Source organism: Oryx dammah, unplaced genomic scaffold, assembly GCF_014754425.2.
Source record: "Oryx dammah isolate SB20612 unplaced genomic scaffold, SCBI_Odam_1.1 HiC_scaffold_4, whole genome shotgun sequence".
NCBI lineage: Eukaryota > Metazoa > Chordata > Mammalia > Artiodactyla > Bovidae > Oryx > Oryx dammah.
This window is the reverse complement of record NW_024070188.1, coordinates 87,628,397-87,643,965: the sequence shown is the minus strand read 5'-3', so window position 1 is coordinate 87,643,965 and position 15,569 is coordinate 87,628,397. Positions and strand designations below refer to the sequence as shown.

The 15,569-nt window shown below is 48.1% G+C and overlaps 1 long non-coding RNA gene across 1 annotated transcript in view; it reads right to left on the bottom strand.

Annotated features, from left to right (window-relative positions):
- Positions 1-6,912, bottom strand: part of LOC120862989 — a 14,305-nt gene extending 7,393 nt beyond the window's left edge. The window contains exons 1-2 of the long non-coding RNA XR_005720899.1: positions 6,902-6,912; positions 4,668-4,674 (exon numbers count right to left, since the gene is read on the bottom strand). This is a non-coding gene — a long non-coding RNA (uncharacterized LOC120862989). The remainder of the gene's footprint in view (positions 1-4,667; positions 4,675-6,901) is intronic.
- Positions 6,913-15,569: the final 8,657 nt, after the last annotated feature.

Sequence of the window (15,569 nt, the reverse complement as noted above, 5' to 3'; positions counted from 1 at the left end):
GGTTCCTTTCCCGTGGCCTCATGGACTTCCGGTTCCTTTCCCGTGGCCTCATGGACTTCCGGTGCTCTCACCTGTGCTCCTTAGGTGGCCCCTCTGTGGTTTGCACGTGCAGCCCTTGCTCTCTAAAGCTCAGTGTCCCTGCTCACAGAGCAGCCGGGTTTTCACGTTGGGAGGTGCTAACTCTGCCCCATGCGTCGGGCTTGTAGCTGCTCCCTCGTCTCAGGGCTGTGATTCCTTCTAGACTGTTCCTTTCGGACGTGCTGGCTGACCGCTGCGGCGTGGGGCGGGGAGGCAGGAGCCGTGACCTCGAGGCCAGGTGCCCTCTCGGCTTGCAGGGGCCATGCTGCCTTGCCGGGAACCCTGGCTGCTGAACTCTCAGGGATGCTGCTCCTGGCTGTCTGCTTGGTCGTCCAGCCCTGGGCCCGGCCTGTCCACTAGGAGGCCGACACCTTGTGGGGGAGAAGGTGGGAGGAAGGGGACATGCCGGCCCCCGCCCGGGTCCCCGGGAGCAGCACAGGAACTTCCAGGGAGCCCTCCTGCAGCTTTCGTGACCCTCTTCTTCTCTCCGAAAAATAGACGATCTGGATGAAATAATGCCCAGGGAGTCAACTTTCTAGGCTGATTGCCACAAATCATCCAAAGATAGCCAGTGTCTCAATGCGAATCCAGAAGCTAGATGTAACTCATCGTGTTTCTTTGGTCTGATCCGCATAGGATGGTACGTAATGTTTCTCATAGAGAGGGCAGTGGATAAAGGGCTCATGATATTTTTACGGCAAAGCACTGTGCTTTTTCGTATGCCTTCCTAGGATCGTGAGAGACAGAGGAAAGCCCGGAGCTCTGGGATGGGCCCCAGGGCCCCTCCCTCTCCGCCTCCCCTCCCCACCCCACCCTGCTCCGGAGACGACCGTTTCTTGCCCCGCAGTATGGAAACCATCAGCCACAGGAACATTTTTTAGGAATCTCCTCACCTTGGCTCCTCACTCCACTGAGCATATTGCAGACTTTTCCCTCTGTTCTCACTGGGCGATCCTGCCAGGAACAACCCCAGGCGAGGAGCTGAGCCTGGAACTCTGTGCTGCCTTCGGAAGCAACTGTGACCCGTCGCCTCTCTGCACGCAGCCCTGGTCCGCGGGCCCCTGTGGCTGTGTTTCCAGCTTTTCTTTTCATCCACCCATGGATGCTCTCGCCTCTCGTTTCTCCAGTTAAAGTGATGACAGAAGCATCAGGAAACTAAACCCTCCTGATACATGCAGGGAGATGAGACTCTTTCAGTCAGCTCACTGGAGGGGTGTGTGTGTATGTGTGTGTGTGTGTGTGTGTCTGTGTGTGTCTGTGTGTGTCTGTGTGTGTCTGTGTCTGTGTGTTCTCAGTCATGTCCGACTCTTTGAGACCCCATGGACTGTAGCCCACCAGGCTCCCGTGTCTGGAGGGGATTGCCATGCCCTCCATGGGATCTTCCCGACCCAGGGATTACAGCTGCGTCTGCAGCATTGGCAGGCGGATTCTTGACCACTAGCGCCACCTGGGAGGCCTGGAGCCGTTCTTTGTAATCACTTCTTTCTGTAGAACAGGCGTCCCTTGGCCTTTCCCGTTCATCCTGGGCCACTGTGCCCTTCACTCCTGCGCGCGCACACGTCCAGCGTCCTGCTCCGGCGCCCCTTCAGTACTTGGTGGCGAGAGGATGCCGGGAGAGCTCTGCTTGAAGGTCCTGGAGGCTCCCGGTCTCCGTTCAGTCAACCAGCGAGTCCTCCTTCTAGCTTTTCTTGCGAGTGAGAAGCTCTCTGTGTGAGTTCTGATCTGGGAAGGATCAGAAATACCAGGTTCATGCTTTTCTGCTGAGCTGCTCTGAGGCTGGCGCTGGGCTGCCAGGCGCGGACTCAGGCATGGACGCTGCGGGACCCTCCCCCCTCGGCCTTGGCCGCCCACCCCCAGCCCTGAGCCCTGCAGGGTCTCCAGGGTGGCGTGCACCGAATTGGGACTCCCTCAATCCAAGATAGAACACATCTATTTTCAAGCCAGTTGCTGCTTTTGTATTATAATTTGTCTCAGAACATGTCTGCCTCTTTCCAAAGAGTCTAAATTTCCTTTAAGATTGGCTGATTTCCTAAAGGAAATCCATCCTGAATATTCACTGGAAGGACTGATGCTGAAGCTCTGATATTTTGGCCACCTGGTGTGAAGAGCCGATTCATTGAAAGAGACCCCGACGCTGGGAAAGATTGAGGGCAGCAGAGAAGAGAGTGGCAGAGGATGAGATGGTTGGATGGCATCACCAACTCAATGGATATGAGTCTGAGCAAATGCCGGGAGATGGTGAAGGACAGGGAAGTCTGGTGGGCTACAGTCCATGGGGTCACAAAGTCTCGGACACGACTGAGAGACTTGCACCCACCCCTCCTGGAGAAGGGCTGGGCAGCTGTTGGCCTGGCTCCTGGCCCTGCTGCATATGGCTGGTGGTGACTTATCGTCAACCTCCAGGCCACAGTCACTCCATCACATGCTCCCCGAGGGTGGACTTATGCAGCTCACCACTCTTTAGGAAAAGATATATTTGAGAACACACCACCCTGTGTATATAGCAGACTCTTAAGACCCCACTCATCCTTTGATTCCATGACCTGGTTCAATTCTGAATCACAGCAGACATGCCTTCTCATGTGCCCAGTGGACAGAAAAAATCCTATAGTCCACTCCTTCCTGTATGAGCAGTTATGTTTTTGTAATTAAGTGAGAACCATGGGAAGAGGTAGAATCTGGTGAACTGGGCCACAGTTTAAATAGAAAGTGTTAAAATATTCCTGCCACGTGGATGAACGGTTAGTTACTTTGCTCACAGACACGAGAAGGATCCTCCAAGTGACTATCACGGGAGTTGCGATCCTGAACATGCTGAAATTTCACAAGAACTGCTTTTCTTGTGCAACTTTCATCATTCTGGTTAGGTTTCTAGAGACACTGGTAAAATTTGGAGCTGGGCAGAACCACTTCAAAGAATTAAACCACAAGAAACCAGAGTCGAGTCACTTGAACAGAGGAGGTTTTAGAAAAGGACTAAGTGAGAGGGAGAGAAATTGCCAGGGGTATTGAGTCCTTCTCTTGAACTCCTAAAAATGTGGAAAAACAGTAACAGCTTAGGTATTTCTCCTGGTAATGCAGGATGGCCCCCTCCATTGTCTAGTCTTGCATATGTACTTATCCTGTGCTTACATGAGTTAAGGAGAGATTGCTGAAAGGAAGAGACTGCTGTCATGACATAATTTAATCATTTTTGAGACTTTTTTGCTTTTAAATAGCTAATAGCATTGGACATTTTAACATTGAAAAGACCCTTAACAGTTTTTTAGTCTTTCTCTGTATCTTCTGTACAGTTTATTAATATGTCCATTTTACAGATGTGACAGTTGAGGTTCAAAAGATTAAGAAATATGTTCACAAATTATAACAAGAAAGTATTAACTGTTTGCACTTCCCTATGTAGCTTTAAAATTTTTCATATGAATTCAGTATATATTGTCACATACTATAACCTATCAACATATGTCTGCAGGAATCAGCATTTTTTATTTGCTGCCCTGCTAAGTTCCTCCCATTTTTCTTTGTTATGATGTCTTGTTTGTGCTACAGGTTATTATTTTACCAGGTTATAGAATTTTTTTTAAGGATATAGATTCTTTAAATTCTTTGGTTTTGTATAATTTTTTCAGTGTCAATGTTTCTAAATACCCGGATTTTTATGAGAAGAAGAAAAAGACAGTACAGGCAGAGGGAACAGCATGTGCAGAGGCTCAGAGGCAGGGGTGGAGTCCAACTGGGAATGGAGAGATGGAGGTAGGCGTGGAGATGCTGGGTGTCAATCCAGGGCATCAGGGCTGCCCGTGGCAGGAGGCGGGCAGGCAGGACAGGCATGTGAGCACCTGGGCTTCCGGAGGCTCGGTTCAAAACACTGGGGGAAATGAAGTGGATGTGGGGGGACCGGCAGAGGGAGACAATTTGAAGTCATTGCCAAGATCTAAGTGAGAGATGCGTGTGTGTGTGCTGAGTTGCTCAGCTGGGTCTGACTCTTTGTCACCCCACAGACTATAGCCCACCAGGCTCCTCTGTCCATGGGATTCTGCAGACAGGAATACTGGAGTGGGTTGCCATGCCCTCCTCCAGGGGATCTTCCCCACGCTGGGATCAAACCCATGTCTCTTATGCCTCTTGCATTGGCAGGAGGGTTCCTTACCCCCAGTGCCACTTGGCAAGCCCAAGTGAGAGATAATGAGACCTAAATCCAAGCCACGGAAGTGGAAAATGGATGAGGAGTGCCATGAAAATGAACCTTCTGCCTTTGCTATGCTCTTTCTGCTTCCAACCCTCCATTCAGAGCCTGACCTTCAACAGCAGCAGGTGGGGAGACTTGGGTCTTGTACAGGCCAAGCCACCAGTCAAGCAGGAAGCTGGTTTGCCCGGGCATGTTCAGTGCGCGTGCTGTTGAGCTGTGATGGAGAACAGGACTGTGGTGGCCCGTGGGAGACATTGCAGAACATGCCAGCACATCTGAGAATCTCTGTCCAACCAGGTCTTCCCACGAGCACCAAGGAGAGCCTCGGCAGGCTGCAGGGTGCTCAGACCAAGCCCAGCTGCAGCTATATTGAGTCTGTCAGTTGTGGCTGTTTATTCACCTGAAGGCTTAGCCAATCTGACAGCTGTTCCCAATGTCCTTCCCCGCAGTCTCCTCCCCCACAGAGCTGTGAAGAGCAAATGCTGGCCTCGGAGCCTCCTTTGGGTGCGGAGGTGGCCGTGGGATACCCTGTGGCCCGTGAGACACAAACCAAAGAAGCTCACGCTCTGTACGTGGAAGAAGCGACAGGCGAACTTCATGCTTCCCTGCGAAGGCCACGCTGCTGCTGCCCCTGTGGTCCTCTGGGCTTGAATGCCACCCACCCCCGGACACACACACCTGGCAGCTAGGAGCCAGCAGGACGACGATGCTGGAGGTGATGTCCACGCTGATGGTGGAAAGAAGGGAAGTCGGGGGTGTGAGGACCACACTGGCCTCCGCTTCCTTCTGCTCCTCTTGTCTCAGAGAAACCAAGTCCTGAAGTGCAGGCTCTGGAGCTGGGTTTTCTGTAGCTCAAGTGTTTCCCTGTGTGATACACAGTGGCTTTTCTCCTTCCTTAGGAGCTGAGGGTTTCCTCACCTGTTGAGGCTAAGCCCTGAGTATCTAGAAACAAGCCTAGCTTCTCTGTGGTCACATCATCACTGCTTTTACCCCTGGGTTTGGTAACGGAATCATAGTAACATCAGTAATCACAATAGTATTAATGTCAGAAGTGATGTCTGCGGTAATACTTCTATCCTGTAAAATTTAACTCACAAATTTCCCTCTCTCCATACAAAACCCTCACGTGCATGTTTTTAGTGGTTTTATTCCTAGTGGCCAAAAACGCAATGGAAGCAACCCAGATGTCCTTCAGTAGGCAAGTGGATGGATAAACTGTGGCTTATCCAGACAATGAAATGTTATTCGGCTCTAAAAATAAATGAGCCATCAAATCAGGAAAAGATGTGGAGGAAACTTACATGCATATTCCTAAGCGAAAGAAGTCAGTCTGAAAAGACTGTGTACTGTACGACATCAACCATAGGACGTTGTGGAACAGGCAGAACTGTGAAGGCCAGCACAAAAATCAGTGGTTGCCTTGGGTTCAGAAGGAGGGAGGGGGCTTGCCTGGGGGTTAGGAATGTGCCTGCCAATGCGGGAGGCATGGGTTCAATTCCTGGTCCAGGAAGATCCCACATGCCTCAGAGCAACTAAGCTGGTGTGCTGCAGTTACTGAGCCACGCTCCACAACAAGAGAAGCCACGGCAATGAGAAGGCCAAGCACAACTGGAGAGGAGTCCCTGCTTGCTGCAGCTAGAGAAAAGCCCATACGTAGCAACAAAGACCCAGCACTGCCAAAAGTAAAATAAAATTAAATAAATGAATAAGATTTGTTAAAGAGGGAGGGAGGTGTGGACAGAGGGAGCATAGGGTTTTGAGGGCAGTAAAACCACTCTGTATGTAGTTTTACGATAGATATGACACTGTAACGGCAAATACGTGATGCATGTATTTGACAGAACCCATAGAATGTGCCACGTTAAGAGTGGCTGCCCAAGGTAAACTGTGGACTGAAGTTAATAAGAATGTATTAATATTGCTTCATCAGTTTTAACACTATGTCTTGGCACTACATCAATGCCAAGTATTCGAGATAGGGAAGCAGAGTCCAGGGCAGGAGGGGATTATGGGAATTCTGTGTTTTCTGCTCAATTTTCTGTAACCCTAAGACTGCTCAAAGGAAAAAGTGCACTAATTTTTAAAAGGCACAGTGGTAAAGAATCTGCCTACAATGCAGGAAACTTGGGTTCGATCCCAGGTCAGGATGATCCCCTGGAGGAGGGCATGGCAACCCACTCCAGTATTCTTGCCTGGAGAATCCCCTGGACAGAGGAGCCTGATGGGCTACAGTCCATGGGGTCGCAAAGAGTTGGACACGGCTGAGTGACTGAGCCCAGAATTTTAAAAAACTGCTAACAACCACATTTCTGTCTCTTACTCTTGAAGGAGTAAGTATTTTAGAAATTAATATTTCATCCTTGAATGTTGTAAGGGGTAAGTGGGAAGTGCTATTAAGTAAATGGTTTTAAAGCACTTTCTTGGTAGCTTCCCTGATATCTCAGCTGGTAAAGAATCGCCTGCAATGCGGGAGACCTGGGTTCGATCCCTGGATTGGGAAGATCTGCTGGAGAAGGGAAAGGCTACCCACTCCAGTATTCTGGCCTGGAGAATTCCATGGACTTTATAGTCCCTGGGGTCGCAAAGAGTTGACACCACTGAGCGGCTTTCACTTAAAAGCACTTCTGTAAGAACGGAGAAGATAAAGGCTTGGAGTCACAGACCTGCCCTGGAGTCAAGCCTAGTCTGTGAAGTTCGGTTCGAAAGTTCTAGCGAATGCCAAAATGCTAGCTCGGCAGCAAGCTAAAACAAAAACAGAAACAAAAACAGATTCTTTACTTTTCAAGTCTCCCTTGTTTCCATTCATAATTCCTCCTGATGCTGGATTTAAAATGTCACCTCGGGGTGGCCAGGAGAGAGGCTGCTTGGCCATTTCAGTTAGGAGAGGTCAGAAAACCCACAGCCCTGGAACAGGAACGCGCTGTGGCCTCTTAACAAAAGTATTAAGTGACTGAGCAAACATATGGAAAAGATTCCTTTGAGAGCGATGGGGGCAGAGTGGGAAGAACCACTGAGCGCGTTTGAGCCTTGCAGACTTGGGGGACCCGGTGAGGTGTGTCCAGACAGCCGCAGACCCAGTCTACCGGGCTGACCTGCCGGGGTGAGGGGTGTGGCTTCCGGCCTCTCCCAAAGTTCTCAGGCTTCTGGAGATGTCCCCCTATTTCTTTAAGAAGACAGAATGAACACTTCATGGGAAAAATGTCACAGATTCTACTGCAATAATAATACTGAAGAACTTCCGTTCAATAATACTGAAGTCAAGTTTCAGAGGAGGTGGGAAGTGCGTGTAAAACTGAGGTGCTCGATGCTTTTCATGTGTTTTCTGCACATGCTAGAAAACAGGACCAGTCCAGGGCACATGCTTATTACCATGACTCCAACCTCGAATTCCGGCAAAATATCACCACGATGGGTGAACCCTGTTGCCCTAGAAGCTGTTCTGTGCTGCTCAATGAGAGCTATGGGACCTAAGTTGAGGACACAGGATACACACAGGTGAAAACGAAAAATGGGAATGAATTGTGGCAGAGGCCGTGATGGCCACGTGGTCAGAACAGAACCGTGCAAGAGGGGAGGGGGGGTCTGGAGCCAGAGAGCAGACTTTGAATCCTGGCCAGGGAAGTCATCCAATTTCTCTGAGCCTCACTGCTTCATATGAGAAATTGAGGGTACCACTCCCCATTTCAGGGGGTTACTGGGAAAAGGAAATAAGACATGTCAGCAAGTACTTAACACATTTCCTGGAGCAGTACGTTGTTGATCAATGTTAACTAATTATTATAAATTATTACAGAGACTGTGTGATAAAGGGCTTCCCCGATGCCTAGTGGGTAAAGAATCCGCCTGGAATGCAGGAGACACAGGAGACGTGAGTCCTATCCCTGGGTTGGGAAGATCCCCTGGAGAAGGAAATGGCAACCCACTCCAGTATCCTTGCCTGGAAAATTCCGTGGACAGAAGAGCCTGGTGGGCTACAGACCAAAGGGTTGCAAAAAGCAGGGGACAACTGAGCAACTAAGCACACACAATATGCTGTTGATCAGTCTTAACCATTTATTATAATTATTACAGCAACTGTGTGATGAAATGCCAGTTGGGGAGTTTGGACTCTGCAGCTAGAACAGTGCCTGGCACTTTGAAGGTCTTCGATAAAAGTTTGTTGAATGGATAAATGGAGCCAGCATCCTTCATTAAAAGAAAGCAAGATCATCACTCATAGTGGGAGGGCAATGGCTCAACCTGGATCTGGAGGATTCAGTGGGAAGAAGAGTTGGAAAATTAAACCAGAAGAAAAGGCAGGTGGTGCTGAAGGGTGGTGATCAGACCCCTGTCAATGGAAGAAGGGGCGTTGGGAGGAAACCTAGCTAGGATAGAGGATGCGGGTCCTTGAAAGAGGCCCTCGAACATGAGGGTCAAGAGTTGGAATTTCCCATCATGCACCTGAGGGTGAGGTTCCTAGAGGAGTGATCCGGCATTGCTCATGAGGTCCACAGGAAGGGCAGCCAACTGCTGCAGGGACCCAGGCAAGGGAGGCATTGAGCAGGGAGGCCTGAAGATGTGGACCCAGGAAGTGGCCAGTCCTGGGTCCGGGATGCTCTGAGGAGCTCAGAGGGTGTCCCGAGGAAGACAGGACCAAGTTTGATCTAACTATTCAGGCTAAATTGAAGTTCTGCAAAGCTGAGAGGGGAAAAAGAGTGCACAGGTAATACCCCACTAGGTGATGATACCATGAATTTAGAATCAGAGTTGGCATAGTGACATCTGTTCTGTTGCCTGTGACCTAACTGGTTACTTTACAGAGCTGGTGAGTAGGGTGTGATTCTGCGTCGGTTCAGAAGTGGTTTTAAAGATCCTCCCCCAGCCAACGAGACACAACAAAGTCGTGGGTGTTGCTTATATCAGCCTTGAAAAAGGTCTCTAGGACTTTAGTCCATCCCCAGCACTGACTTTTAGAGCTTGAAGGCACATATCAAGATGCGATATGTTTGAGCCAAAGATAACTCACATTTCCATATCAGTCAAACTTACATGAGAGAAGGATGTGCAAAGAAATCAGTAACTTTCCAAAAAGGACACAAATGCTTTATTAAATCTGGATAAGAGACAAGATCTCCCACCTTTTGCCCCAGTTGCACACGGTTTCATTGAGTTTTTGCCGTCGGTTTTGTTCCCTGTGTAGTCTGCTTCTTATCTGAGGACTTAACGAGATCAGGCTGGTGACCAACCTTTAATTCAGATTTCACTCTCTTCAGTTCTTTAGACTTCCGAGGTTCAGTTGAAGGCTGTATGTGTGTGCTAAGTCACTTCAGTTATGTCCAACTGTTTGCAACCCCAGGGACTGTAGCCACCAGGCTCCTCTGTCCATGAAGTTTCCCAGGAAAGAATACTGGAGTGGGTTGCCATTTCCTCCTCCAGGGACAAGCCCTGTTACTATGAATGAATTATGTGGGATTAAATACTTCACATCAAGCCATATATAAGCCTGTTAAACCTTTAGCAAAGACTGTACTTTTCTGTGTGTAAGAATAACGTTTAGAACTTTCTCTGGGTTTTCTTACTCAGATCATAGAGCATGTTTTAAATTCTGGAAACTAACCATGTTTTCCAACTCAGTCTCACTTCACTTTTTAAGGGAAATAATATAACAATAAGGAAGTCTAGTTTAACAAGAAGAAAGGAAAAACAAGAGACTGGACTAGATTGATACTACATATTAATTTTTTAAATAAGTCTCTTACATCAGCATCCTTATTTTTATATTTTAGCCCTCATTATTATAATTATATAATAGTTATGTTTTTATTTTCCCATTTTCTCCCCTAACTCGTTTTTACTTCCTATCAACAGCGAAACAGCCAGCCTGCCCCCACGGTGAGTGCACACAGATGAGGCCCGCTGTGTCTTCCCCAATTCCTCTCCCCCGGAATTAGCACAGGAGGAGGGCGGAGGGGCTCCTGACTCCTGCAGAGGAGAGGCACGGTGCAGCTCTGACCCTCAGGCCTGGTTCTCAGTTTACACTGCAGCGTCTCCTGGGAATGAGAGAGACGTGGATTCCGGAGTCCCACCCCCAACCCCCGCCCCATGTAGTGGGTTCTGCTGACCACTGTGATGTCACTAATGCCGAGTTGGGGACCTGTATGTGTACAACAAGCTCTTCCAAGAGAGTCAAAAGGGGAATGGGCAGGTACTTCTGCCATCACGTGATGTCTGCTTTCCTAAAATCTAACATGCTTGCAAAATTGTGCATTAAAAACCACAGGACTTATAGCGAAATGCAAGGAGGGCCACAACACTCAAAAACTTTATTAGTAACACAGAATGAAAGGGCAGCAACTCAATAAACACAGCAGCACGTTTGTCCATGTGGACTGGCTAAGAAACGTGTGGATGTTGCGATGAACCCGTCACTTTGTAAGGTCACCTTGAAAAAGCCTGAAGTTTGCTTCTGGAAGTGGAGGCCCATGTTGCCAGGGGCTTAGCAGTCCCACACCCCTGTCTGCAATGGGAAGAGAACAAGAGAACCAGAGAGAGAGAGAGATCCCGAGAGCAAAAGAATAGGGAGAGGAAAGGGGAAATTGAGGAGAGGGTAGGCCCAGGGCAAAGGGTGCAGCCGACGTTCCAGAGAAGTGCCGGTGGGAGGGTCTTCTCAACCAGACAGAAAGTCGACCCCCAGATGTGGTCAGCTCGTCGTCCTGGAGACCCGAGCACACGTGCTCTTTATGTGCTGCTGCTGCGGTCGCCTGGTTCACGCAATGAAACCCACGTGGGCGAGCCAAACAAGGCTCAAGTCGTTGCCTTATGTGTCGGTCGTGCTGGAACAGATCCTCATGCGCCCGAGCAGGCCTGGCAGCCTTTACACCAGGACCCTGGCAAGTCCTCCAAGTCAAGGCTGCATCCCCCGCCCCCTGCACCCCACGCACCTGTTAGATACTTCCCAGCACACTGCTGGTTGTAAAACACCGAATGGAGGAATTTCTGTTTATCAAGCGCCTAATAAATGGTCAGAATTAATGCAGCTTCCCCGGGCAGAAGTCAAGCGGGATTCATGAAACACACTGGAACTAGCAGTAGACAGGGCAAAGCAGGTGCCCCAGAACAGGAGCAGGGCGGCCAGCACCGCTGAGCAGATGCCCCCACTGACGGAGAGGAAGCTAGTAACTCCCCGGACACACCTGCTCCACCATCCCCTGCAGGTGCAAAGAGACACTGAAGATCGTGCGTCCCAAATTCGTAGCAGCTTTTGGAATTATTTTCAAGGTGGGAACAAAACAGGGAATGACAGCAAGCTCCAGTGAGACTTTAGTCATTTTGTGAAGATACTTTAAACTGACACTTTTACCTCTCCTGCCAAATCCCACTACATATATGGTTTACTGCTCCTTGGAAGGAAAGTTATGACCAACCTAGATAGTATATTCAAAAGCAAAGACATTACTTTGCCAACAAAGGTCCATCTAGTCAAGGCTATGGTTTTTCCAGTGGTCATGTATGGATGTGAGAGTTGGACTGTGAAGAAAGCTGAGCACCGAAGAATTGATGCTTTTGAACTGTGGTGTTGGAGAAGACTCTTTAGAGTCCCCAGGACTGCAAGGAGATCCAACCAGTCCATCCTAAAGGAAATCAGTCTTGGGTGTTCTTTGGAAGGAATGATGCTGAGCTGAAACTCCAGCACTTTGGCCACCTCATGCGAAGAGTTGACTCATTGGAAAAGACTCTGATGCTGGGAGGGATTGGGAGCAGGAGGAAAAGGGGACGACCGAGGATGAGATGGCTGGATGGCATCACCGACTCGATGGATGTGAGTCTGAGTGAACTCCGGGAGATGGTGATGGACAGGGAGGCCTGGCGTGCTGCTATTCATGGGGTCGCAGAGAGTCGGACACGACTGAGCGACAGAACTGGATTGAACTGACACTGTTGATGACTGAATGAGATATTTAGTAAATGAAGTGGTAGCAGACATTTATCGAACAAAGTTTTATGAGGAAAACAAAAATGTGACTGTTTTTAGGCTGCTTGCCATCAAGTGTGAAGAGTAAGATCTGACTCAAATCATCATGCAAACAGCACAGCAAGATGGAGGCTCCATGGACGCAGGAGACAGCAAAGACTGTGTGGGTCTGAAGAGGCCCCTCTCCTGGAAGGGCAGCATGTATGATGCGGGATTTGAGTCTGGCTTGGAGAAGAGGGGAAATGGCAAGGGGAACACAGGCTCCGTGTGGTTGGTGGCAAAGCCTGGGGCATTTTCAAAGGGCCAGAGGAAGTTGGGTTTAGGCAGACAGGTTAAGAAGGGATATCTCTGTACCTCTTGCAAGACAGTACCTTAACAGCTGTAGAAATAGGGAAACTTCCTTTGGTTTCAGGCAGGTTTGTGTCAGTTTCCTTATTATAGGCTTGTTGTTGTTGTTCAGCTGCTAAGTTGTATCTGACTCCTTGTGACCCCATGGACTGCAGCACGCCAGGCTCCTCTGTCCTTCACCATCTCCCAGAGTTTGCTCAAGGTTTTGTCCATGGAGTCGGTGATGCCATCCAACCACTTCATCTTCTTAGTGAATTATTAATAGTCCTTATCCGCTGATCATCACTCTAAGTGATCGCATCTCACTTAATCCTTACAACAACTGTATGAAAGAGGTAATATTACCGTCCCTCTTTTATATGAGGAAACTGAGGCAGAAAGAGTGTAAGTGACTTGCTGAAAATCGCACGGCTACTGCGTTTCAGATTTGGGTGCAACCCCAGCCAGGATTCCTAACCTCCTCACCCTACTTCCTCCCCTGTTTGAGCTAGACCAGGAGGTATTGGAACATCCTAAAGACAATTGGGGATTCTGTTTCTTGAAGAGACACTATGAAGATGGAGCAATTTAAGTTTTGTGTTTTTGATAGGAAAAAGTGGGCTATTATTGCATCAAAATTTGGAGAAAATTAGCTTTATTCCTGTGTGTCATCAATGACAAATGTCACTGAATTGTGTATATTGTTGGTTCATTCCCAATAACCAACTAATCGTATTTACTTTATTCAAGACCTTTTATAAAATGGAAGCTACGGGCTGAGGACAGAATGGCTCTGAGCTCTAGGGAGAACTCACAGGGAGGCATGGACAGGTAAGGGTCCTCAAGAAAGAGAGCAGGGCCTGGAAAGGACTGCCCTGTGGGGCGTGTCTGCAGAAAGTGATGGAGAGAATCCTAGAACGGTGCCCCCAAGGGTAAAATGTGCTGGAGCGACAGAGGGGGTACCAGTCCCGCATATTCATCATGACGGAAAACTGCTCCAAAGCCGCACACGGACTTCCCAGGAGCAAATGTGTGAGAGGCGGGGCTGCTGTTTCCAGCAGGCCCACCTCCAATATGAAATGGACCATGCTTTATCCTTGGCCTGATTGTGGACGAGTAGCTGCCAGCACGTCTGTGTGTTCTCTGGATTCATTTCCACAGCATGTGTTTTAATACAGTCTTCCTTTTTCCACACTGATTCAGACCAATTCTATCTACAAAGACTCAGTCTAGTCAAAGTTTGCATCTGGGCACCACAGACTGGAAATGTGCTGAAGACGCCACAGCATATGGCTGAAAGAGCCATTATACTGAGTGTGAAAGAGACATTTGGTAAATCCTCTTGAATAGAAAAACAGCTGGTGCCCATGTGTTCAGCTTCGGGCTTTTCCAACTTAAAGGTGGGTTGTCCTCATGTAAGGTTTACCAGTTGCCTCTACTGCATAGCTGTGGGGTTGATGAGAACTGAGAGTTCTGTGGCCTCCTGGCTCCCTGGACCTCAATCCCAGGGCCCAAGAACAGGGGATCGGTGGCACTTGGAGTAATCAAAGTGTTCGAAATGCAAATTCACTGGGAAAAACTTGCAGTGTATTTCATATGTTGTTGTGGCTGTTCAGTCTCTAAGTCCTGCCCAGCTCTGTTTGACCGCATGGACTACAGCATGCCAGGCTTCCCTGTCCTTCACTGTCTCCTGGAGTTTGTATTTCACATACAGTATGTTTAAATGCACGTAGTTCTATTGGGCAAGCGAATCATTTATGTTGTAAATATTTCCAAGATTTGTACATTGCAAGCATTCTGGTTTTGATCCATGGAATCTTGTCACACTAGCTTTTCAAACCTGCACACATAACTGAGAATGAATTTTATTCTTTTAATTTTTATTTTATATCAGAATATTGTTGACTAACAGTTGTGTTCGTTTCAGGTTTACAGCAAAGTGATTTAATTATCCAAATACGTGTATCTATTATTTTCCCATTTAGGCTATTACAGAACATAAAGAATGAATTTTCTTTACCTATAACATGGAACTTGCCCTTCTCCCTGAAGGGTAACTAATGTGAAACTGACAGAACTTCAGAAATAAATAAATAAAACAATAAAAACAAAGTTTTCAGCAACAAAGGATGTCTCCATTGGAGACGATTCTGTTGGTTCTCTGTGGTGGGTTTACAGCTCCTATGGAGAGGAGAGAGGACGTGGGGTCAGGCAGACTTGGGCTGCCAGTCCAGTCCTGAGCGACCTGAGTTAAGTAAGCTTAAGCGTACGTGAGCTTCCCCAGTGGCTCCGTGGTAAAGAATCCAACTGCAATGCAGGAGACATGGGTCTGATCCCTGGGCCAGGAAGATCCCCTGACTGAAGAAGAAATGGCAACCCACTCCAGTATATGTGCCTAGAAAATCCCACAGACAGAGGAGCCTGGTAGGCTACAGGCCATGGGGTTGCAAACAGTCAGACCCTGCCCTGAGCATTCACACACTCCCATTACCGCCAAGACATTCTGTGCTACGATTTCAGGAAACGGCGTTAGCATTTGGTCACGTCATCAGGTCATTCTGGTTTTTAGCTGGCTTCCTCTGGATCTTTAACCTTGAGTTACTGGTGTGTTCAGAGTTGTGCTTCAAAGGCGTCAAAGCTCTTGGCTCAGTTTAGCAGGTATGCACCGACTATATTGATGGGGAATAATCTGTACACATTTCAGAGCTCTTGGCTCTTCTTGACTTGTTGGGAAGGGGAAAATGCAATATATTGAAACTTTTGATATTTATAGACCAGTTTTTGACTTCTACAGTCTTTAAGGAGAGAGACTAAGAGGGAAAGAATGACTTATGATCCATCTATGGCATGAGGTCTGTGCATGTGTCTGGCTCTATAGACACATTATCTGATTTCATAGATAGTTTATAGGGTTCTGAATTTAAGACTTGACAGGCAAGAATCTCTGAAATTGGCAAGACTATTTTTATTAGCACTTATGAAAAGGCCAGTTTGGCTTAGAATGAGTAAATTCTTGGTTATATC